This window comes from Columba livia, chromosome Z (genome assembly GCF_036013475.1).
Source record: "Columba livia isolate bColLiv1 breed racing homer chromosome Z, bColLiv1.pat.W.v2, whole genome shotgun sequence".
In the NCBI taxonomy this organism is placed as follows: domain Eukaryota; kingdom Metazoa; phylum Chordata; class Aves; order Columbiformes; family Columbidae; genus Columba; species Columba livia.
In genome coordinates this window covers 12,537,796-12,562,592 of record NC_088642.1, presented here as the reverse complement: position 1 = coordinate 12,562,592, position 24,797 = coordinate 12,537,796, and the positions used below count along the sequence as shown (strand labels likewise).

At 42.1% G+C, this 24,797-nt stretch overlaps 1 long non-coding RNA gene across 9 annotated transcripts in view; it reads right to left on the bottom strand.

Annotated features, from left to right (window-relative positions):
- Nucleotides 1-24,797, bottom strand: part of LOC110362347 (uncharacterized) — a 115,312-nt gene that overhangs the window by 27,695 nt on the left and 62,820 nt on the right. The window contains exon 6 of one of the 9 annotated variants that reach the window (XR_010469223.1): nt 14,160-24,321. The exons of the other annotated variants lie outside the window; for them this stretch is intronic. This is a non-coding gene — a long non-coding RNA (uncharacterized LOC110362347). Of the gene's footprint in view, nt 1-14,159; nt 24,322-24,797 lie in introns of those variants that run through there. 9 annotated transcript variants of the gene reach the window in all.

The window sequence follows — 24,797 nt, the reverse complement described above, 5'->3', positions numbered from 1 at the left end:
TATAAACTTCAACAGCTCTGTCATATCTGTTGCAACAAATTCACCGAGGTCATGGATTAACTCACAAGGTTTTGCTATTCCATTATGAATTTTTATTTAACAAGACTGTGTGCATGTTTGTGTTTCCAGGCCAAAAAATTGTGTAATTTCCAGGTTAAGAAACTCGAAACTCAGGAAATTGGAGCCATTGTTCTTGGATCTTTCTTACAGCATCAAACAGATGATTCCTTCTACTCTAACTTGCCAGGACTTCCATGCAATCTATACTCATCTACAGTGCACTGCTTTGTCTATATATCTTTGTCTCACTGCTGTCTAGAAAATGAGTCAAATTTTCAGGAAATTATGTATAATATAACAAAGATGCTTGGCAAAATGATTCAGAAACGGAGGTTTCCTGGGCTGAATATTGCTCTGAGGCTGAATGCAAGCACTCCTTTGCATTCTTAGTGGCTCATGTAAACAAGGCTAGCACTTGCACACATATTGCCATCCTAGGTAAGCTTCCAATTAATATGGCTGGCTTTTTACGTTAAAAGTCCAGAGACAACTCTCCAGGAAAGGTTCTGTTGCTACATTCAGGCTCTCTCCTAGCTGCTGTAGTGATTCTGGATTAAGACATCATGAATCTGAAATGTCAGTGAAGTTGTTAAGCAGCCAGTTTGAGATACACTAGTGAATTTGGGTATGAATAGAACTATTTAACTTAAAATCCCACATGCTGGGAAGAAGAGGAAAACAAATAGTAAGTCTTCTTTGTAATAAATCCATTCCACTGTATAACTGCACAGGGAGAACTGGGTGCATCTTTATCAGTTTCTGTCTAAGTATTAGTTCTCTTTAATTTATTATTTTTCTACAGATTTTGCTCTTTTAGAAGCCACCACTTGGTTCTTCTTTATTACTATTGGTGAAATATGCCTGTTGCAGTAGTCTGGAACAAGGTGTGAAGCTAGCAACGTGTCTGGAGGATGAGGACATGGCACCAGTGACTGGAATGAACCACTGGTTCCCACAGAGAATCTGCAAAAGATGAGCTCTGTTGCAGCCCTGTAAGGTGAACTGGAGAAGCTGTCATTCAAAAGGGCTCTGTCACAAAATGTTCTGAAAATTGATAACGGCTTGTGTAAAGCATTTCACCTACAGTTGCAACACTGAAGTGAAGCATCATGAAAGGCCTCAATGGAGTGCAGGAGGGACCCTGCTGTCCCTGGGACAGCAACTCAACATGCAGTTGAAGTTCAGCTCATTTTCCTACACCAAACCACCTTTGCTCCAGGACCATAGGGAAGCTGCCTCTGGGAACTCAAGAAGACTATTTTTTCAGGGTTTGATCTCAGTGAGTCTGCATGTTGAGCTTGCCTGACCAGTCTAAAAATTGGGATTTGTTCAGAAAGAATATAACCTGGAAATGCAGCTATGCTGAAATGAGCCTTATGTGCTGTTCTTGTGTCTGTTACAGTTCGAAGGAAGCAAGAGGTCTTGTGATGTATAAATCTGCACTTTAACCATTACTTCAACAAAAGCCAGGTGTATATTTACTTTGTATGCAAAATATGTGCTTTTCTGTCACCTTTTTTTCTCTTTGTAATAAAGGCTGAAGGGGAAGTTCTGAGTTAAGCACTTAGTAATGCTCACTCAGACTTCATCACTGGCACAAGCACATCACTCCATGGTTTTAGGGTGCTGCTGGTTTGATGTGTAGTTTGGCAAGTGTCTGGTTCCAAATACAGAAGCCCCAACCTCTCTGGCTGTTGGTGGAAGCTGAGTTGATACTGCTGAGTTGATACTACTGAGCGTGTGTAGTTTTCACATGAGTCTCACTAGACCCATGCCTGAGAACAGTGTTATCTGCATTATGAGTAGAGGAGGAGAGGAAAACACAGCCTGCCAATGTGATGCAGCTGTGTTGTGTAGGAGTCTGATTTGCCTTTGTGCAGATGAATTGTACAGCCAAGGAATTTCCAGCTCTTCGCACAGACTGCTAAAGTATGGTTAAGCTTAGCATTTCTTTGTTTCCAGCGAGAATCAAGGGACAACTGTCCCATCTTCAGAAACTGGAAAAATCCAATGCAGATGGGAGGCCAAAGCTTGCCCATCAGGCTAACCCACAGGTTAGAACTCGTTTGCCCTGAAAAAGGAAAGTAATCCTTTTGACACCAAACAATTAACTTTCCTCCCAGAATGGTGCCCATACCAGTCTTTATGGCTTGGGCAGGAGATGTGAAATTTGCTTCACGATGATTTTCTAGTTCACCTGAGACTTTAACTAACACGAATCCATTTACGCACCTTCAATAAACTTGTGTTTTGCTTAACATCTGAGGGTAATGGCTAGTTCAATGAAGAAGCTTCATTGAAATCTACCTGCCATAGCCTACATATTTTGGCTGAAGTCAGTGCTTCCCTTGGGATATACGGGCTGTGTCTCCAAAAAGCCATGCAGCCTGCATGTTCAGGGTGTCACACAAGTGAAAGAAAAAGGCAGCTGAGTCTTGCTGTCTGGGATGTGTTCTGCCTAGCCTGTGCCATGCTTTCAGAAAAGGAAATATTACACTGTCGCCTGAAAGCTTAAGGATTGTGGCAAAATACCTGTGGACAGAATCAGAATAATTCAGCCAGTCTTGGAATTTATTATCTTCAATTTGATCTGCTATACCTGCTTCATACATCTGAGTATTGTGCATGAGGTCAAAAATGTGACACCTGTGCTAATCTCTAGATTGCAAAGGAAAAATTAATTGCAAAACAGTCAAAGAGCACAAAACCCCTCTGGCTCATCAATGTCAGCAGCAACTTGAATGTTGCTTGTTCCATCCGCAGGGATTTTCTTTTTCTTGGCTTTTCTTCTCTGTTAGAGAGGCCCAATATTGAACGGCATCTCTTGCTGAGGATGCAGATAAAGAAAAGCATCTTGTATCTTAAGACAGAGCCTGATTTCCCAGGAAGCTATTGAGATCTTGGATGACTAGGATGTTTTGTTGAAAATGTCACACTAACACACTAATGCATGCTAACAATCCAATGAGTTCATAAAGCTTGAAAAAGCACTAACAAAGCACGGATGATGCAAGACAGGAAAAAAAAAAAATGAGCCGTTTGTTTTTCTCAATGCAGTTGATAGATGTTTGGAAATTAAACATGAAATACTTGCTGGAAGCCAAAATCTTCCATTGTCCTGATGATCTCTCCCTCTGTTTGCTTTATTTTCCTTATTATAAATGAAATGTTGGAAGAATGGATATACTTAATAACTTACCATTATGTTACTGTTCTACTGAAATCTTACAAGAGTTTCAAATTCCCCTTTTTGCTTGCTTAGGATCAGTCCATGACATTCACATGGAAAAGTGTGCACAAGGAGGGGGGCAGAAAAACATGCACTCACCAGCATCACCCCATGAGCACAGAGCCAGTGTCCAAGCCCTTCTCCTTCACCCAAGCCTATTGAAGACTTCATGGGAGCATCCTCACAGAAGGGAAGAAGCTTGACACCAGGGAGCAATTGGCTCTGCACTACAGTGCATTACTACACACCAGGATGAAAAAGAATTCAGCAATAGTGCCTGGAACAGGCTTGGCTTGTACATGCCTCATCCCTCCTGTCTCAATCTATTTCTTAGGACTGCAACTGTTCTCTTCTGGAGGCTAAACTGGTAGAAAGTCAACAGGTGGAGTTTGCTGAACAAATTCCCTCTTCTAAGAGAAGTGTTGATTGTATGGAAGTTGTAGTTTTGTTTCTATTCTGCAACACCACCACTCCCCCACCCCACCCCCCAGATACTAAAAGGTTCCAAATAAACCGATTCATCTTGATAATTTAGTTAACTAGACAGAAATGATGGATGAGTCAGAAATGTTACCCTAGAGAAACTCAGTTATTTTTATTCCAAAAAAATATATCTGCCCACTCCGTTATGAAATAGAAAAAGAGTTCTCTCAGTCTACCTGAAGAGATCAAACACACATGCACTTAGACTAGTTTAAGACCTCAGCCAGTTCTGACAGTGTTTGGAAAAAACGTAGTAATTTAAAACTCCTGACAAACACAAACGTCCCAAGCAGCATGTCTATGTTGCACGGCTTTTAGATATTTCTCCGTGACGCTGTACTGGTAAAGAGAAGTCTGCCCTGTTCTAGCCAAAGCCTTTATGCTTGATACCTTAATGGAAAGACTCCCAACCAGGCTGTGTGCTCCAGTGGCAGGACCCACTGGAGTTCATGGTTGCCTGATTGCAGGGCAGCATCATGGGAGGCAGCATTCTGCAGGTGACCTTCCATGGTCTTGTCTCTGTAACTACTTGCTGGTCTACACCCCTTTCTCTTAGGCAGTTGGCTTACTGGGGCCAAACCTCTGTTTATTCTTTGCTTTTTTCTTCCTGATGAATAAAAAACATACACAAAACACTCAGCAGTGAGGAGTCAAACTAGGCACCTATCTGAGCGGCAGTCTAATCCCACCTGCCTGCAGGAGGCTTCCAGTGCTTCTGGATGGGATCAGGGAAAGAGACCTAACAGTCTTGCTCCCAGTCCCACAGCTGCACAATGCAGTCCTTCTTTTCTACGGTCTATACCTCCTTGGTTACCTACTTGGATCTAAGAGCTTTGACTTAAACATGCTAATTGTTTATCAAGGGAACACTCTGTAAGGTTATTTTAGAGGCTGTTGACCGAAACTTGGCAGCAGACTTTTTCTGTGACACAGTGTACAAACCAATGAATCAAGGCCTTTGAATTCCTTACCCTACACATGCAACCTCCCATGTGTCCCCTCTTCCCTCTTCCGTCTTTGTAGGATTAACTTTTTTGTAATAATTCAAATGGTTACTTGTTGGTAGGTTATAAATCCCCACTCAGTACCCTTGTTTAAATATATGAATATGGATGTTGATGTATACAGGCAGCAGATGCTAAACATGTTGTTTTTTGTTTTGTTTTGTTTTGTTTAACTTCATGAATCTCTGGCTGGAAGTACAATGCAATACATTCACAGCAACAAAAAACATGCTTCCTGGGCAGAGCAAAACCTGGTCAAATCAATATAGTAGGAACCACTCTTCTTCCGATGCTATTTTATTCTGCCGATTTACTCATCTGCTCACATCATGACAGGGCTAGGTTATTTATTTTAAGGATGAACATTAACATGAAAGACAATTTTGCCTTCTCACAGGATAGTCACTGGTCATAGCCAAGTTTTTCACTGTTCCTAACGATTACCAAAACTAAAGGCAAAATAAGACACTATCTATGACTCTCGTCATTAAGTTAGTGATGCAGGACATACACTGTGTATCTGACCTAAATGCAGGCCCAGACCACAACATGGTATGGGAAGGACTGGAAGATATAGAGGAAATATTTACCAAAGTTAGTGAAGTCATAACAAAGTGGCTAAACTTGATCTCTGGAGCTGGAAACGATGACAATAAGGGAATGGCTCTATCTTTAGCAGAAGGTAACACAGGACATAAATCTCACACACACTACCAAGTCAAATATTTAGTGTTCATACATGAAGAGGACCAGCATATCATGTTGTCTCTTCTTCTGGCAGAAAGCATTCAGGCCATGCTAAACAATGTCTGAGCCAGTGAAATAAGCATCAGCATTTCACATAAAGCTGTGTTTAATATCCCACTCTTGTCCACTTAAGCAGTGGGGGTATAAAAGCGTATGGAGAAACACAGCTGAAAGGTCAGCACATTGCAGAAGCTGCTGTAGGGACTGAACCTGTCAAGGTCTGAGCACAGAGCCACAGTGCCTTTGAATGGGGACCTGCCATGAGAAAGGTCTCTCAAGCCCTTTGGGTGATGCTTCTGGTTTCTGTGGCATTGTTTCTCATTATTACTTAGAGGAAATATGTTTTAACAGCTTATAAAGACACTGTTTCTCTGCTTCTTGGACATGGCATAGAAATATGCTTTCTGCTACCATGAGCTAATATCAAATACTCAAAGTCATATAATACTCGCTGGAATCATCAGGTGTAAACTGTCTATAATGTAAAGCAGTTTCTCTGCATGTTGTTACCTTTCGCTGATTCCACGATTAACAATTGAGCATCTATTCAGATCTTTGGAATGCCTCACAAAGATACCTGCCCTTCATCAATGAAACCAAGACCTATGGCCATGTTTAGGGGTTATGAATTCTCCTTGGAGAGCTAAAGACAGGTTGAAAATTGGACTTGGACCCATACTAATAGACATCTGGGACTGGCAAACTAAGAACCACCAAAACAGCTTTTTAAAGGTGGGCTTTCTACTGTTTTCTATCTAAGAATTTCACTAGAATATGCTTTTCCCATGCTAGTCTAATGCTTTTATTCTCAGGATCTTTTCAGAAGGCAGAAGAATGTTCTAAATAAATTTTATTGTGAAGATGAATACAACTTTATCCAAAATGTTGAGAGTGGGATATCTGTGGGATAAAACTGAAAATATTAAAATACTAAAAGCATAATTATGGTTTATTATTAAATTAAACTGGGTTTAAGTATCTTTGAAATATTAAATAACTCTACAAGTAATGACAAATTTCAAAGTAGTTAGGGGGCCTGAGAAAGAAGTTCAGGGCCTCTGATTTCTACACAAAAAGCTGAAAGGAGGTTGCTGGGGTAAATAATCCTCTTACTATATTACCAAAATTATTTCAGGGGCTGCTATGTGGAAAAATTTGACCTGGATTTATCTATGTGAAAGGTCTTCCATTGATGTCCAGCAATATCTAACTGCAGATGGCAAGATATCAAAGATGGCTAAAAGAATACAGGTGCGAATGAATTTTCTACCAAACTGCAATCATTCATTCATCTTACAAGCTATTGATAACATAGACTGAATGTATGGCAACTTTGTCACTACGTCTAGAGAGGTTAATGTGCCACAAACTCTGTGGCAACACAAATATTTAGTAAGAAAATAAAATATTCCAGAATATGTTAAACAATTAATCTTAATCAATCTGGACCTGATAACTTTCAGAGAAGTTGCAGCACATAGACTTTGCTGTCACAGGGACATCACTAAGACATCTGGGAAGCGTTTCAGTGCTTAGCCATAGCAACCACATGGTATCTATCAAATAAATGAAGTGTGTGGTCACTTAAAGTAAGGATATAATGAACAGGACATTGGAGACTGTCTCCTATCTTTACCAAATTATCTTTCAAGGGGACATACTGCTGCTAAGCAACAAGAATTTGGCCTTGAGGACTCTCAAAATAAAGGCTAATTTAGAACTAACAAGTAGTTTGCTCTCCACACTTCATTCATCTATGTTACTTGCTCTGGAGAAAACCTCCCCCTTTTGCTACTGTTGATGTTTTTTCTTTTTAAATGAAGTTGGTAGAGCTAATTACCCACTGTTCTCTGAGTCCTGGTATTACAACGTATAAGTCAAGGCACTCTGATCTGACCTGCTCTACATGTTTTTTCGCATTAATACTGGTCTGAAAGGCATTCCCCTCCACTTCTTCGCATGTTATACAATTATCATACGTGGCTACTTTCTGTGTAGTCTCAACCATTAATTTTTAAAGATTGCCTGAACTTATTTTGTAGAACATACCTTTTCCTGCACAGGTTGGGGGTTTTGCTTGTTTGTTTGTTTGGGGTTTTTTGTGTTTTGTTGTTGTAGTGGTGGGTTTTTTTTTCCTCTCTCCAGTGATTCTATACTTTTGTGTAGTACTGAGCTGCAAACACCCTCCAGTGAACAGATAATTATACAGAATGGATTATTTTAATCCTTATTTGCCATCTTTTGTTTGATACAATTCCTATTATAGTGGTTTGCTCAGCTTCTTCCTGAATAGCCCATTAAATTTTTTGTCTATGATACCATGGTCACAATGAACATAACTTTCCTCATGTTTTGAGGCAGAACATGCTTAAACATGTCTCTAGCATACTGTAACTACGTGCTAGCTCTGCTCAAGGCAGCAGTTTCATACCACAAGGCCAGAGCAAGCAGCAGTGTTGTCTCTTTCGAGATGCAATAACTAACAGAATCTCCACCCACAGACATTGTATTCTGACAGTTTTCTTCTAAGAGCTAGTACACAGAAATATGTCTGGAGGTCACTCAGTCCAGCCTTCCTATTGAAACCCCAGTCAGCTCAGCTGTGGATTTTTCTGGCTGGGTCCTGAAAACCTGCAAGGGTGGAAGAGAGCAAAGGGATCACTTTGTAGAAACTTGGTGCAACCTATTGGACTGGCATCCAAGAGTGATGAACGAAGTGTCAGTTGTCATTGCAAGGGTACTTGCTACCATCCTTAATAGGTTTCTGAGCTTTATGCTGCTGTTTCTTGAATGACAGCATTCAAAGTCGAGTTCCACAGCTTAAAGTGAGCTTGCTAGCAAGTCTGACACAAAAATGCAACAAACATTAGATGTAAGATCAGAGTACAGTGAAACATTTTTTAAGGTAATCATACTGATGTCTTCATCTGTGATGGTTCTGTAAGGTGAATTCTGTGAAAGCTGACACAGGTGTTGGGGTGTGACAGAGGATATCATCTGTTAGGAGTGATTGAAAAGGATGATTTCCTGGCTGCAGGAGTACAGATGGTGGTAAAGACAGGCTAGGAAATGTACCAACAACCCTCCTGCCATGATTCTGCTTTTGTTGCACAATGCAGCTGTCCAGCGTTAAAGGTGACTGGGTGTAGCTCAAGAAGTTGATGGTTCTCTAGCTGTAGATTAAAACTGCCTTTTAAAATGAAAGCATGGGATTCTGTTAACCCCCTCTTCAACACACATGTGCTGGGGAAAAGGACCATGTGCAAAAGCCAAAAGGAAGGAAGAACATACGCATGAAATGTAAAGAGAAATAAACAAGGTATTTCAAACTGGACTAAGTGTTCTAGTTAATTTAATATTACAGGCATCAGGCATACCAGATACTTAGGCAATATGCCAATATGCCAACTAATACAGTGGCCAGCAAACCTAACTCTGTGTTTTGATTGCTATTTTGCTGAAGTATGCAGTAGCAAGCTTTATGCAACTGTTGGATGTCCTACAATGTGTACAACAGACTTAGGAAGCAGCTCCTATAGCTGATAGATCCAGCCTCCACACTGCAGCAGGCAGAGAGTTAACCTAGACAAACAAGCCACTCCTTACTTTCCCATGTTTTTCCAGGAACAGTGTCATTTTATTTCCATTACAGCCTTGAACAGTAAAGACTTAACATGGAGGTCACCCTTACCTTCTAACTGTTCTCTTTTCATTGCCTTCCAGTTACTTTCCTCTGCATGAAAACACTACAACATCTATTTAAATTAACAATTTAAGATACTAATTCTATTTATTTAAATTATTATCTAAGTAATCTATTAATGAAAAAAATTGTTGCTAAAATAGTTTAAGTTCTCAAGCTATCACACAAGTTGAGTAGGTATGTCAGTGTATATACTTTGCTCCAAGTTTGAATACACTGGACTTAAATGGAGTTTAGAAATGCAAATTGTTATTAACTTTTCTATGCTAAAGAACTTGCTTGGGAAAGGGTTTAGGTTTTGGACTCTTATTGCACATGTGTAATACAGAGCATTTCATAGTTATACAGTTCTTTAAACTTAGCAAGTGATAGAATCACAGAATCATAGAATGCCCTGAGTTGGAAGGGACACACGAGGATCATCAAGTCCCAATCCTGTCCTGCATATGACAACCCCACAGTTCACATTATGTGTCTGAGGGTGTTGTCCAGTCTCTTCTTGAACACTGTCAGGCTTGGGGCTGTGATACCTCCCTGGGGAGCCTGTTCCAGTGCTCCAGCACCCTCTGGGTGAAGAACCTTTTCCTAATGTCCAACCTGAACCTCCCTGGCACATCTTCCTGCCATTCCTTTGGGTTCTTTGGTCCCAGAGAGAAGAGCTCAGGGCCTCCTCCTTCTTCTCCCCTTGTGATGAAGCTGTAGCCTTGATGAGGTCTCCCCTCAGTCTCCTCCAGGCTGAACAAACCAAATGACTCCAGCCGCTCCTCATACAGCTTCCCCTCCAAACCCTTCACCAGCTTCATAGCCTCTTCTGGACCCTCTCCAGTAGCTTTATATCTTTTTTACCCTGTGTTGCCCAGACCTGCACACAGTGCTCCAGGTGAGGCCGCACCAGTGCAGAGCAGAGCGGGACAATCACCTCCCTGCCCGGCTGGCAATGCTGTGCTGGATGCACCCAGGACACGGTTGTCCTCTTGGCTGCCAGGACACACTGTTGGCTCATGTTCAACTTGCTATTGACCAGAACGCCCAGATTCCTCTCCACAGAGCTGCTTTCCAGCATCTTGTTCCCCAGTCTGTATGTACAGCCGGGGTTGCCTTCTGTATAAGAACAGGCAGAGTTGTTTTAACTTTAAAGCAGGAGCTGACAACATGCCAAAGGAGCAAGAAGGCTGGGAATTCTTGTGAACATAGAGAACAAAATTATTTTTAAAGGCTTGCTGGGCAGCAAAAGCTGCATTGTCCTTTGCAGTCCTCATGACTCAGACCATTTTAGCCAACAGGCTGAAAGATTTTTTTTGTAAGAAGACCATATGAGCAAGGACTGTTCTCCAAGCAGCTGTTCCTAGTGTCACAGGGCTGGTTCTGTTTTAGAGCATTAAGACCACCCTCTAAGCCCACAGCAATAGCACTGTGAGTGCTTATTTCCTGATAGCTTGTGGGATGCACTAGAGCATTCCTCTTTTCCCTTTTCTGCACTCATGTTCCTTTCTCCTTTTCCTCCTCCAGCCAGGGCCTAGGAAGAGCCCAGAGGAACATTTCAGTAGGTCAAGAGAGCTGCCCCATCCCACATGGTGGTTCTGCACTCATTGAAGTAAAAAAGAAGACCTTGTCCCCTGTCCCAGATGAACTTGCATATTAAATACAGACTGGCAGACAAAATATTTTTAGAATCCCTCCTTTTTGATTTAGATACAAAACAGTCACATCTTCTTCTCTGTCTCCCCCCAAAAGCCCCAATCCAAACCCAAGCAAGTCTCTTCAACTATTAATGTAAGTTAAAAATTAAATAGAGAGCAGAGCAAGAATTAGTTCCATTTCAGAGACCATCATTGTATAATACATCTTTCACGGGTGCACTAAGAAAGTCTTCCTCACAGCAGAGTTGCTAGCACAAAAAGCAAATAAACCTAGTGCAAACAGCAAATTAAAAATAGGAAAATGAGATGGCAAGTTAATATACTAAAAATGTAAGTTTAAAGTCCACATCATCAGGTACAGATTCACAAATCTTTCAGAAATACAAAGCTGCAGTTTTGTTTCTATGTAATTCATAGCCCAGCAGAATACATGTCTTGCTCCTAAAATAGACAACTGCTGACCAACTGAACTGTCATTCCACTGCTTGATGGAGTGGAAGAACTGACATCTGTGCCAATTTCATTTGAGAAATAAGTCACTGTAATCCTCAGCCCTGTATCTAAGCTTATATACTCCTGATTTGTGCAGTAAGCAAGAACTACAGGTGTGTGTTTCAGGTTGAGGCCAGCGTTTACCCAGTTAGCAAAATCATGCATCGATGAAGCTTCAAGCTATTATCTCCAAAATTAACTGGTCTTTATTCACTTTTTTTTTTTTTTTTCCCCAGCAATACACCTGATACCCAAGACATTTCCAATGCATAAGTAAAAAATATCTTCCTGATACAGGTAATGAAGGAGCCAAGAAAAGAGGTTGGACCAGACACTTACAAACTAGGAAGAACTAGTTGAGGATATGAGGGTCAGTGGCAACCTTGGCTGCAGTGGCCATGAGATTGTCAAGGTCCGGATCCTGAGAAAGAGTAACAGAGCAAACAGCAAGATGATAACCCTGGACTTCTGGAGAGAAGACTGTAACCTGTCCAGAGATCTGCTTGACAAAATCCCATGTGAGACAGCCCTGGAGAGAAGAACAGTTCTTCAAGAACAGACTTTCAAGGATCACCTCCTCCAAGCACAAGAATCATCCATACCAACAAGCAGAAACAGACCAAAAAGGGCAGGAGGCCTGCATGGATGAGTAAGGAGCTCCCAACTATGCTCTGACATAAAAAGGAGGTGTACAGGAGGTGGAAGGAGGGGCAGGTGACCCAGGAGGAATACAGAGATGCTGTCTGACCATGGAAGGATGGGTTCAGGAAAGCCAAAGCTCACCTGGAGTTGAATATGGCAAGAGACGTGAACAGCAACAAGAAAGGTTTCTGCAGGATCAGAAGCAGCAAAAGAAATAGCAGGGAAAATATGGCCTCACTGCTAAATAGGGCAGGGACCTTGGTGAGAAAAGATGTGGAGAAGGCTCAGGTTCTCAGTGCCTTCCTCCTCTCTTTCTTTACAGGTACAACACCCTCAGGAATTCCAGGCTTGTGGAATAAGACCAGTGGTAGGGTCAAGAGTGGTTTAGACTGACTCTGAGAGGAGAATAATCAGGATCAGAAACAATTTTAAAAGGTGGACCTACATTTTGTCCATGATGTGATGGAGCAAGCAATTGTAGAAATCATTTACAGACAAGAAGGCGGCTGGGAGTACTCAGCATGGATTTATGGAGGGAAAATCATGCCTCACCAACCTGATGGCTTTTATAACGAGGGGACTTCCTCAATGGACATGGAAAAAGCAGTGGATAGTGTTATTCTGGACAAGGTGTCTGGTGCTACATCCCATAACATCCTCAGAGACAAACTGGTGAAGTGTGGGTTAGATAAGTGAATAGTGAAGGGGATTGAAAACTGTCTGAATGGGCAGACCTAAAGGGCTGCAATCAATTGTGTAAAGCCCAGGTGAAGGCCAGTCATAAGAGTTGTCCTTCATGGCAGTAATTGGTTCAAACCTGTTTACCGTCTTCATCAATGACAAGGAAGATGGGCCAGAGTGCATCCTCAGCATGTCTGCAGATGATACAAAAATGTGAGGAATGACTGATGCACCAGGTGGATGTGCTGCCAGTCCGAGGGACTTGGACAGGCTGGAGAAATGGGCTGACGGGAACCTCGTGAAGTTCAACAAAGAAAAATACCTGGTGAGGAATAGCCTCATGAACTAGTACATGTTGGGGTCAAAACACTGGACAGCAGCTCTGTAGAGAAGGTCCTGAGTGTTCTGGTGGACAAGAAGTTGACTATGTGCCAACAATGTGCCCCTGTGGTAAACAATACCAATGGCATCCTAGGCTTCATCAGAGCATTGTCAACATGTGGAGGGAGGTGTTCTTTTCTCTCTACTTAGCCTTGCTGAGACACATGTAGGTTCTGCAGACAGTCCTGGGCCCCCCAGCAAAGGAGAGACGTGGACATGCTGGAGTGAGTTCAGTGAAGGCCATAAAGATGATGAAGGGATTGAAGCATCTGTCATATGAGGAGAGGCTGTGACTGCTGGGTGTGTTCAGCCTGGAGAGGAAAAGGCCCAGTGGGAACTTAAGCAGGTGTGTGAACACCTGAAGGGGGAGGCGGGCAAGTGGTGACAGAGGCTAAAGGGGATGGAACCAGGCTCTTCTTGGTAGTATCCAGTGAAGGAACAAGAGACAATGGGCACAAATTGAGATACATGAAGCTCCACTGAAACAAAGGAAACCGCCTTACTTGGCACAGCTCTGAGCAACCTGCTGTGACCAACCTGCTCTGAGCAGGGGGCTGCACTGGATGACCTCCAGAGATACTTCCCAATCTCAACTGTTCAGTGTTTCTCTAATCAGGGTAACATGTTTATAAACTTGTGATACTCTAAACTCAGTGAAGGTTATTTTTTCAGACCTTGCTTCAAGCAATAAAATATATGTGATATCTACTTCCCTGGAAGATTTCTCTTTGTCTCAGAGAAAGGTGTCAATAGCAACATTGTAAGAAACCTAGTGGAGGACAGTGAGTTGAGACAGATGTCCCAAACTCAGAGGCTTCTCATTTTCCAGCTCCCAGTGACTTTGACTAAAATATTTGAAAGATTCATTTGAGTACTTAACAAAAAGCCATGTAAGCAGCTGCTGCTAATCACACTGGATAAAGTAAAAAATTTAAGTCTTGTAGAATCAGGGCTATGCAATATTATTTGAGCCTATAATTCAGCTACTTGACTGCTTGCAAGCTGGAAATTATTCCTGGCCTGGCAAGGACAGCCTGTACCCTGCAGATGAAAGACCTCACATGAGTGCAAAGCAATGTCATGCTCTGGCATGTTTCCTCTTTTGTTTTTTGCTTCTTTTTTTTTTTTTTTTTTTTTTTTTTTCCAAAAGTGTTATGGATATAATGTCAACAGAATTTCATATGAGAGTAACTTCCTGTTTTATCCACAGGAAAGGTCTTCCATCCTCCTCAGTTATAATATTTCACCTTCTTTTTCCTAATCTTTAGATTAAAAGGCCTGTCTGATCTCTCTTTGCAACCTTTGCAACAAAACATTTGTTGGTGAAGGCATACATAGTTTTCATTTAATTTTGGCTATCAGTCTGCTGTGGAGCTTTGGGCAAGCTATTTCATTGCCTGAATTGCCTTTGTAAACTGGGTACAGTGACACTGGCATCCTTTTGAAAGGGCTTTCAGATGTACTCCATGTAGGACACAGTGAGTAAGACCTGAATGCACTGTGCTTTAGTGCCAAGGATGCAGCTTCTCTGTGCCTGGGGAGATCAAAAACTCTCTGATGTGCGATCAGTTCCAGAAGAGATAAGAACATATTAATGTTATTATACAAGGCATTGACAACATTTCCCCAGCACAATGTGCAAATTTCTCATTGTCCATGCTTAGGAAAGATTCACCTAAACTGAAAAAGGTATAGCAAGAGATGGGTAAAATGATTAGGAAGGGGGGACATAAGCAACTTTGACTTGTTTAGTATAGTAAAATCTTTGTTTTATTAGAGTTTATGACTTCTCTAGAGAAATACTGAGAAAAGAAGGAGGAGACAGGAACAATTAAAAAAAAAAAACATAAGAGGGAGAAAAAAACAATCAGTCAATGTTGGCATGGGAACAAATGGGTACTGCCTGCAGAACTAAGCCAGAAATGAAAGGTTTCTACCTTCCAGACAAGTGAGGTTGGGTGCACTTAGGTTAATAGTGTAATGAGATCACAGGAAAGTGCCTGGTCACTTTATAAACAGAACTGCATGATATGGTTACTGGTGATGATACCCATTACATGTCTCAGAGACAGGAGAAAATGTGTTATGGAGATGTATTTTCTGTCCCCCTGCTCCTCCCATTTGCTTTTCTTCCTCACTCCCCATGTCCACACCAGCCTCCTGCCTTCGCCTGGTGGCATTAATAACAGTGACCTGAGCAAAGGTAAAATTGGGGCATCCAGACCCATGCTGTTTTAAAGACGACTGTGTGGTAATGTTTTTTAATAGCCTGCTTTAAAAATTACTTGGGCAAGGGAGCACAGAACTTCTTGAATTAAGCTTGTAAGCACTATAATGACTTGGAATAAATGGTGAAAACTTTTAACTGTAATTAAATCCACTGAAAATGTAATTTTTAAATGTCTCATCCAGAAGGAAAAAACAACTATGTGTATGTTTTGTCAGTGCGGAGTTATTTGCCCTAATCCTTACAAAACAGACTTGTGTGATGACTAGGGTTTTACTTTCCCAGTTGATAAAATAAAAGCAGATGGGATAAATGTAGCTGCCACAGATGTGGCTGCTATTTCCTTATAATCTGCCTGCCTTTGAGGAAACTGTAACATAGATGGTGAGATGCTGGATCCTGTCCAATAATGAAAAACTCTCCTCAAAGCTACAGTATGCTTTTAAGCTGCAAACATAGCCTGAGCTCTGAAAAAAAATCTGCTTTCACAATCTTGTTTAACTCCATCACTGCTGACTTTACAGAACCCAAGGTCTGTGACTCATATAGAAAGAAATATACGTTTTCCCCTGCCTTCACCCCAAACAGCCGGGGCATTGGCCGTCATGGCAGTTACGTGAGGCAGTGTCTGAGGAGCTGGCTCATGTAACCCATGTGCTGTGGGAGACTCAGGAGATCACTGTTCCATGACTGCTTGAAAAGATGAGAAGGTGCTGAGAAGATGAGAGGCTGGAGAGTAAGTAGATATAGCAACAGAAACATGCTGGACATATTTGTATAAATTCAACAATAAAATGGGAGGGACAGTGAATGGAAGGGGGGTCATTTTCCTTTCCAAATTCATACAAAAGTTAGAAAACATAGGAAAACTTCTTCTTTTTTTTTCTTTTTTTTTTTTTTTTTTCCTTCCAGATAACACTTAAGGGCTTATAGAATAGTCAGTCTTTAAATCCGGACTAAAAGTAACAAATGTAATTTGATATCCTGCACCTCATGATTAACAGATTAGCATCTTAGCATCCTTTCCCTGGCTCACTGCCAGCACCCAGTTGTGGGGTGCTTCAAAGGAAAGTGCAGCAGCCCCAGTAACTGGCAATTATGGAGGCAGCTGCCCAGTGACAAAGTTTCTTCTTCACTGCTGTCATTTAACAGTTGGGTTACACTCGAAGCACAGATGATTGTTTACAAAGAGCCTGATGTATCTCTGCTTCCATGGGATGTGCCAGAAATTGAGAGAATTGGTTTTCTTAACCTTGTTGAATGCTCTTCATTGTCGTCTTCTTTACCTGGCCTCCCTGGGTGCAGTCATAATGGGAAAAGCCTAGATCAGCAGCCCTGCCTGAAGGAGAGGTGCTCCCTCCTGTTAGGACAGCTGTGGCAGGGCTGGAGCTCTGAGCAGCTGGAGCACTATTTACTCTGTCCCTACAGGATCACAGAAGGGCTGAACATGGAACAGACCTTTTCTAGAGGGTATCTACTTCACTCTTCCTGCTCAAAGCAGGGCCAGCTCGAGCAGGTTGCTGAGGTCCACATCCAGCAGGATTTTGCATTATTCCACTGCTGGAGACTCTACAACCAAGGACATCAGACATGCCCCTCAGTACTCAGCGCATCCCATTGACTGTGGATTTGTGTAAGTCCACTTTGTTAAAGCTTCCTATCCTGATTGTCCACATGTAAGGGCAAGCCTACATCACCTTGGTTTTTCCCCTGGTCTCAGGGACCTAGGATTCCTGAAGGCTGGGGCAAAGAAGGAAGAGAGTAACTTGGCCCTTTCTGTATTTTTTGCCATCAAAAACCTGTTCTGCATAGTCACAAGCCCACATTTTGTCTAGGATGCCCTTTACTCCTGAGGACCCTGTAAAAATCTTTCTTTTTCACTCCTGTATCTCCTGCTAGATTCAACTCCAGGTGAGCTTTGGCTTTCCTGAACCCACCCTTCCATGGTCAGACAGCATCTCTGTATTCCTCCTGGGTCGCCTGCTCCTCCTTCCACCTCCTGTACACCTCCTTTTTATGTCAGAGCATAGCTGGGAGCTCCTTACTCATCCATGCAGGCCTCCTGCCCGCTTTGCTCTGTTTCTGCTTGTTGGTATGGATGATTCTTGTGTGATTCTTGTGCTTGGAGGAGGTGATCCTTGAAAGTCAACTGGCTCTTCTTGTCTCTTCTTCTCTCCAGGGCTGTCTCACATGAGTTTTTTTCAAGCAGATCTCTGGACAGTCTCTGGTTACAGTCTGCTCTCCAGAAGTCCAGGGTTATCATCTTGCTGTTTGCTCTGTTATTCTTTCTCAGGATCCTGACCTTGACAATCTCATGGCCACTGCAGCCAAGGCTGCCCCAGTCTTCACAATGCTGACCTTGTTTGTAAACATGAGGACCAGCAAATCATCTTTTCTGCTTCGTTCCTTGATCACCTATGTCAAGAATTTGCTGTTGGCACAATTCAAAACTTTCCGGACTGCCTGTGCCCTGATGTTTTACCCCTCTAGCAGGTATCAGGGTAGTTCAGCTTTTCAGGACCTCTGAATGTGAGGCTTCTTGCAGTTGTTTTAAGAAATCCCTTGTCTATTTCTTCCTCCTGAGCAGGTGGTCTCCACAGCAGACACCCACTGCAATATCACCCACATTGATCAGACCTCTAATCTATAAGGTCTCAGGTGGCCTTTTCGCTGTGCTCAGGCAGAGCTCCACACATAACCACTGCTCACTCACATAGGCAGAATGTGACATTGTGTAAGGGCTGAAAAGCTCCATTTTGGCACAACAATGTTGCTTTCAAGGTGCAAATAGGTACAATGAAATCTATGAAATCTATGCATTTTTGATTATGGTTTCTCTGTATTTGGCAAGATGACATCTGTGTTTTGATCTTTGTGGAGGGCAAACATTTCACTTCTCGATACCCAAATTTGAAATGAAATCCTGCTACAGACATAAGTGAAAGCTCATGTCTATGGTTCTGCATTTAGAAAATGTGCAGTTAGCCTGCATATTTTACCGGTGCTAAGTAGCCTTAGAAAACAAGCATGAAGCCTAAACAAGGAAAAGAATAAACAATACTGACATTATCTGAATATTTAAATTTGTTTTATGTTATTAAAGCAGCCATGCAATCCTACAAGGGATCTTCTATTTTAATGTCTCCTGGAGGATATGAGATAAGGGGTATCAAGATGGCAGATTAAGATTATTTTATGAATTACACAAGGAGGACTTTTGAGTGACTGTGAAGCTATACTGGCTCTTAAACATGCAACTACACAGCATGAGGCACCAAATGAATGAGTTCTGGCTGTGGCAGTACTGTTAGCACCCATGCTACTGTACCCTGCAGGCAAACGCAACAAAGGTTCAGTTCTTTTGCTTGCTGTATTTGGACTGCTGCTTCTTGCCATTGTTTTGCACAGGCACACCAAGACCTTCTCCTCTGCAAACTGCGACCCCAGGGTTAGAAAAATGCGTGAAGTGAAGGCACCTGCCTCACCTGTGATTCTCTGCATGTCTTTGCTGAAGGAAAGGGGAAAAACACTTGTTGCGAAAGTTTTCAGTCTCCTTGACTTGCCCCTTTTACTGAACTAGCATCCATTTCTCTGAAAGGCTCAGCTCTGAAATAAGGGTGTATTTGTCTGGCTTCTTGTTGCAAGCTGTCTCATCACATGTGTCCACAGCTGGCCAGGTGATATAGGAGAAGATGTATAGCTACAAAAACCACATCATAGAATCACAGATTGGTTTGGGTTGGAAGGAACCCTAAAGACCATCTAGTTCCGCACCCCCTCCCACCGCCATGGGGAGAGACACCTTCTACTAAAGCCTCTACTCAAAGCCTCATCCAAGCTAGCATTGAATACTTCCAGGGATGGAGCATCTACATCTTCTCTGGCCAACCTCTTCCAGTGTGTCACCATCCTCTTAGTAAAGAATTTTTTCCTTATATCTAATCTAAATCTACACTGTTTCAGTTTAAGGCCATTACCCCTTGTCCTATCACTACATGCCCACGTGAAAAGTCCCTCTCCAGCTTTCTTGTAGGTCCCCTTTAGGTACTGGAAGGCTGCTATAAGTTTCTCCTAGAGCCTTCTGTTCTCCAGGCTGAACAACCATCACTTTCTCAGCCTTTTCTCACAGCAGAGCTGTTCCAGCCCTCTGATCATTCCTGTGGCTCCTCTGGCCCCTCTCCAACAGGTCTGTGTCAGTCCTGTGCTGAGGGCCCCAGAACTGGATGCAGTACTCCAGGTGGGGTCTCACCAGAGCAGAGCAGAGGGGCAGAATCACCTCCCTTGACCTGCTGGACACGCTTCTTTTGATGCAGCCCAGGACACGGTTGGTTTTCTGGGATGCAAGTGCACATTGCCAGGTCATGTTGTATAATTCAATTTGTATAATTCATCCTTCTGCACTAACTTGTTTCTGTGTTCATCTGTGATTTGGATTAACAGCTATAGCAATCAAAATGCTTTGGGAAAATCTTCTATATGCAGAAGACTTTAAAAAGACACTTGAACTTTTGTGCTTTTGATGGATGTGGGAACACAAAGAACTTCTCCCTATTATGTCAGCTGCTAGCACTCTCCATCCTAATTTCACTAATTTTTAGCACATTGTCATATCCTCCTTCAGATGTGTCTTTAGATTTAGTGCATACTGGCAGTTAACACACTGGGTGTAAAGAGGGAATTACTGTTTCCAGTCTCAGCTATATTTCTGGGTGTCACTATTTACAGGTCACTGACTTCTTATGCTTTCCTTGGACTACATCTTTTCAGACCTGGGCCTTCCCCTTCTCAGAGTCAGGATGCACTCATGCTGTGCTACCAGCCAGCACCTAGGAGCTGGTTTAGTCCTGAGTACCACCCTGCATCAGCACCAGTGATAATCTTTCTGGACAGTATTGTTTCAGATTGTTCTAGACTAGTGTGTTTGTGTGTCACTGGCACTTATTCACTGTACTGTAGTCCAGCAACAGAAATAACCTGAAAATAGACCTCTTTTAGGTTATCACTGGGGTTTTTTTAAGCTTAATCCCATTTTATTTTTTTTTTTCCATTGGAAGTCTCAGAGACCCTGTAGATCTAGGCAGAAAGTAATTCAGTATAAAAATGGTGGAGCTAAACTCATTAATTTTTTTTTTCTTTTTTTTTTTTTTTTCCACAGCTGGTGTTATTCCTTCACTGCCAAAGTGAGGGGAACTGCCACCTTTGCACTCACACAAGCAAGGCTACAGAGATAATCAAAGCACAACAGAACCTTGTGGGAGCAACGGATTGCAAGGTCAGACATCGGTGAAAATATACTTTGCTGGATAATGGTTCCTATTCAGTGCTACCCAGTGGCTTTAAAAAGATAAAATATTGTGTCTTCAAAGATTTTAAGAGTCTGTTGTAAGCATAATAATCTCTCTACTAACACTGACATCTTTAGGAATAAAAAGAAGGAAGGACAAATTTGATGGCTTTTGTTTGTTAAGGAGTTACAGCAAAAGGTTAGTGTTTTAAAATACTCTTTATCAGCAACTGACCAGCCAATAGCTAGAAGACCAGGGTGTTTGACTCTTTTGTGTCTTACGGTCACTGCTCTGTGCGGTGTATTTCTGATCACACACAGGAATCAGTGCTATTAATTTGCAGGTAGCTCTGGAGCAATAAATGGGTTCTGCAACAGCTGGCATGTTGTCGGCACCAGACTGGCCTGTATTGGAAAGTCAGAGGCCCACCCTTAGCCCCACCACTATTTGATAAAAGTTGTTCCAATGAAAGAAGCCAAAACCTCTAACCCAAACCTTTTTTTGGATTCAAGTATTTCTTGGTCCACTGGGGATGTTAATACAAGAGACAGGCAGAGCCAGGAATCAAATTAGTTCCAGACAAGGCTGGTGTAACATCAGAAATGATAGAAACAAGGAATGTTCTCTCCCTCTCTCACCGTGATCCCACAGAGCTGTGTGATGCACACTAAAACATCATCTGCTGGATCACCTGGTGAGTCCAGCCCTCTTTACTCAGAAACAAACACAGGGAGAAGTTTGTGTTTGCATAATGGTAAAGCACTGCATGTATTAAGTAACTGAGCTCTTTCTGTTTCTGCTGGTTTAGGAACAGAGAGAGTGGCAGATGTTTTAAATTTCATCTGATTTTACTCAGTGCTACTCCCAGAGCTCCAAAAAATACTGGGTGAGAGAAGGAGCACGAGGAGGCTCATTATTGCACGTTTCTTCTTGGAGACAGCTTTCAATCAGCATATATTAACAAGGCTACACCCTCAAAGCCACATAGGGTCGATCTGTAAGGCCAAAATGAAATATTGCTTCTCCGGGAAAGGAAGGATGAATATAATTTTTGTAATGAACCCATATATTCTCAAAGTATTTCTACCATACAAGAACTAGTTGCTCCCCACAAATGTATAACTCATATCTTTCCATTCGCATAAGAGTTATATCCTCTCACAAGTTTATGAAAGAAGTATGCTTCTTCACAGGATTTTGCTGGGCACTTTGAACCTGCTTTGCCTCTTGCATCCTCCTTTACAGCAGATCCAGCCATGCAGGTACCAAAGTTGTGATCAGTTTCACTGCTGGCTTCACTGGGAGCAGGATTAAGCTCAGTGTCTTGGAAAAGCTTCCACAGAGCCACCAGCTCACCTGAGCTGGGAAGACATGTGGAGTTGTAACCAGGTACAGAGGGCCTCATTAACTCTTCTGAACAGCAGGGGTGCTCTGCCCTGCTCCATAGTGCTATCAGTGTGGGGGTGGTGTGGAGCTGCCCAAATTTCCACAAGGGTGACCAGGTGAGACATGGCACTGCAGCCACCAGTGGGAAGCTGAACGCAGAGAAGAACAAAGCTGTGGGGAACAGCATGGCAGTGGCAAATCCAAAGTGCCTAAGGATTTATGACAAAAGCCAAGCTGAAACAAATAGCAAAAACACCCCAGATTTCTGCAGAATGGAGCCCCAGCAGGGAGGATGCTCTTCACTGGAGCAGTGGTCACCAAGGTGCCCCTTGCAGTTGGGGCTGCAGGGAGGTTCTGAGTGGAGGGAGCGGATCCAGCTCTGGTGGGAGCCTGGCTTCCAGCCTGCGACACCTGGGAATGGTGCAGACATAAGGGCTTGATACCAGTGAGGCTTACAAGATATCATCAGAAAAAACAATTTTGCAGAGGTCACAGGAGTGGCGTTGCCTGACCCCCTCCCCTGGTCCCTTTAGGAAACACTAGGCACAGCATTCAGACGTGAACCTTATTGCAGGAAACATTTTTTGCCATAAACAGCTCCCAGGAACATGCTGACCTTCTCTGGCACAGGGGTGCTTTCTAGGACTTGCAATTTCAGGACAAGATGCAACTCTCCTTTTACTGAACTATCAGGACATCTTATCCTGATTTTTTTTTTTTTGGGGGGGGGGAAAACTAATTCGGCGTCGTGAACAATGTATGTACAAAGGGGTAATGGGTTGAAACTGGAACACAAAATGCTCCACTTATATTTCAGAAGAAACTTCTTCTCAGTGAGGGTGACAGAGACTGAAACAGGCTGCCCATTGAGGCTGTGGAGTCTCCATCTCTGGAGACAATGAAAACCCGCCTGGACACCTTCCTGTGTAACCTCATCTGGGTGTTCCTGCTCTGACACGGGGATTGGACTGGATGAGCTTTTGAGGTCCCTTCCAATCCCTGACATTCTGTGATTCTGTGAAGGTTGTAAATAGCTTGCATAACAGAAAGCAGAGAGCATCCTGAATGTTTGGGAATTACAGACAACAGATCTTTTTATTCAAAGCACAAAGATTAGAATATTTGTCTCTAGCCTTTCCAATTTTCCTTTTATGAATTTTACAACAAGTAGTAAAGCAGACAGAAAGTCCTGAAGATGCAAGTTGGAATGTATCTTATAACTATTTCATCTGGACAACCTGCGGTTCTTCATCACTTCTGATGTTAGCAGTGGTTTTGGTGAGTTTATTTAACAGTACTGAAAAAGATTTATATGAACATCTAATGTACAATGCATTATTATATGAAGATATAATGCATAATGCAGATATAATGCAGCAGCAGAAAATAAATGTATTCAGATAAACTGGATATTTTAAAATGAGGGAATCATCTCAGTGCTTGCTTTCTAAGAAAAGAAAGGAAACTGTGTACAATTTCTGCCTACAGTTAAAGGAAAATTTCCCACTTTTTCCTCCATTCTCTGGTGATATGTCCAGAAGAACCTGCAACAGCTGACAGGAAACTGTGAAAGAGAAAAATAAAACCTTCCCAGGACTCCAACGGCATGTTTGAATGCTTTTAATATCTCTTCTGCCCACATTTGATATAACTAATTACTACATACCTAATACGTAATACATAATACTTGATTTCAGGCCTGGGGGTTTGCTTGGCTCCAGGGTAAATGATGTTTCTCTCTTTGCCTCTGACTCCGAATAGAAGAAAGGCAAGCAGTCATTAAAAAATCTGGAAGTCACTATCAGCAGTTTCAGTCACAGTATCCTATTTCACTTTGTGCTCTAAGTAGAAAGGTGGCATTAAATAATGCAGCTAAAATTGCATCAGGTGTGCATCCTCCCAGCAGTACCATGAAGGGGCAGACAGGTTAGCATGCATGCTGGAACAAATATTGTGCTGGGGATATCCTGCTGCTGCTCAGAGAAGCAGTAGCAACAACCCATGTTTTTATCAAGCTTCTCTGATTTACAGTTTTTATAAGTATAGTGCCTTGTCTTGAAGACTACTGAAAATTTTACAAACTTCTATGTACTAAATGTTTGAGTATACCTAGCACTTGCATACATTTTGCAGTTGTGTAGATGAGCCATCCTTGACATGGAGTGAGGACAGTTAATACTTTCAGCTCTACCCTGTTTGCTGTCTTGTCATGCTACCTATGGGGATCATGTAGAATCACATCCTTCGCAGTGGATGTTGTTTTAAAGCTGCAGGTGCGTGTGTGGTGCAGTAAAGCCACTTTCTTTTCCTGTTTCTCTGGGTGGCATGCCTGGAGAGATGACCTTCCAGAACAACTTCTTTCTGTCCGTAAACAATTGCAGAGTACAAGTATCAACAAACAGAAGTTCCCACAGAGACTGTGGCAAACCGTGATAGCTCTTTCCCTTGACTTCCAGAAACATCTATAAACCTGGATACAGCAAATATCTCTTCTGTGTTGTCTTAACAATTATAAAATGAACAGTTTAAATAAATGAGAATGAATTTCAATAAAACTTATTCTAGCAACATTTTCAGTATCTTGATTTTAATCTGCTCATTTCTAATTTAACTGATTTTATGGCAGGTAGTAAAAAATTAATCCTCAAATTCCTCCCTAAAAATCAGGAGATTCTTCCTGTTTCACAGTAGAGAACTGTGGCAGGAGATTGAACAATTTCTTAGAAGTCAGTCAGAAAAACAAAAAAACAAAACCAAAACCAACCAAACTAACAAAAAACAACAGAAAAAAACACAACAAAAACAAAAACAAAAACAAAAAAACCCCACACCAAAAT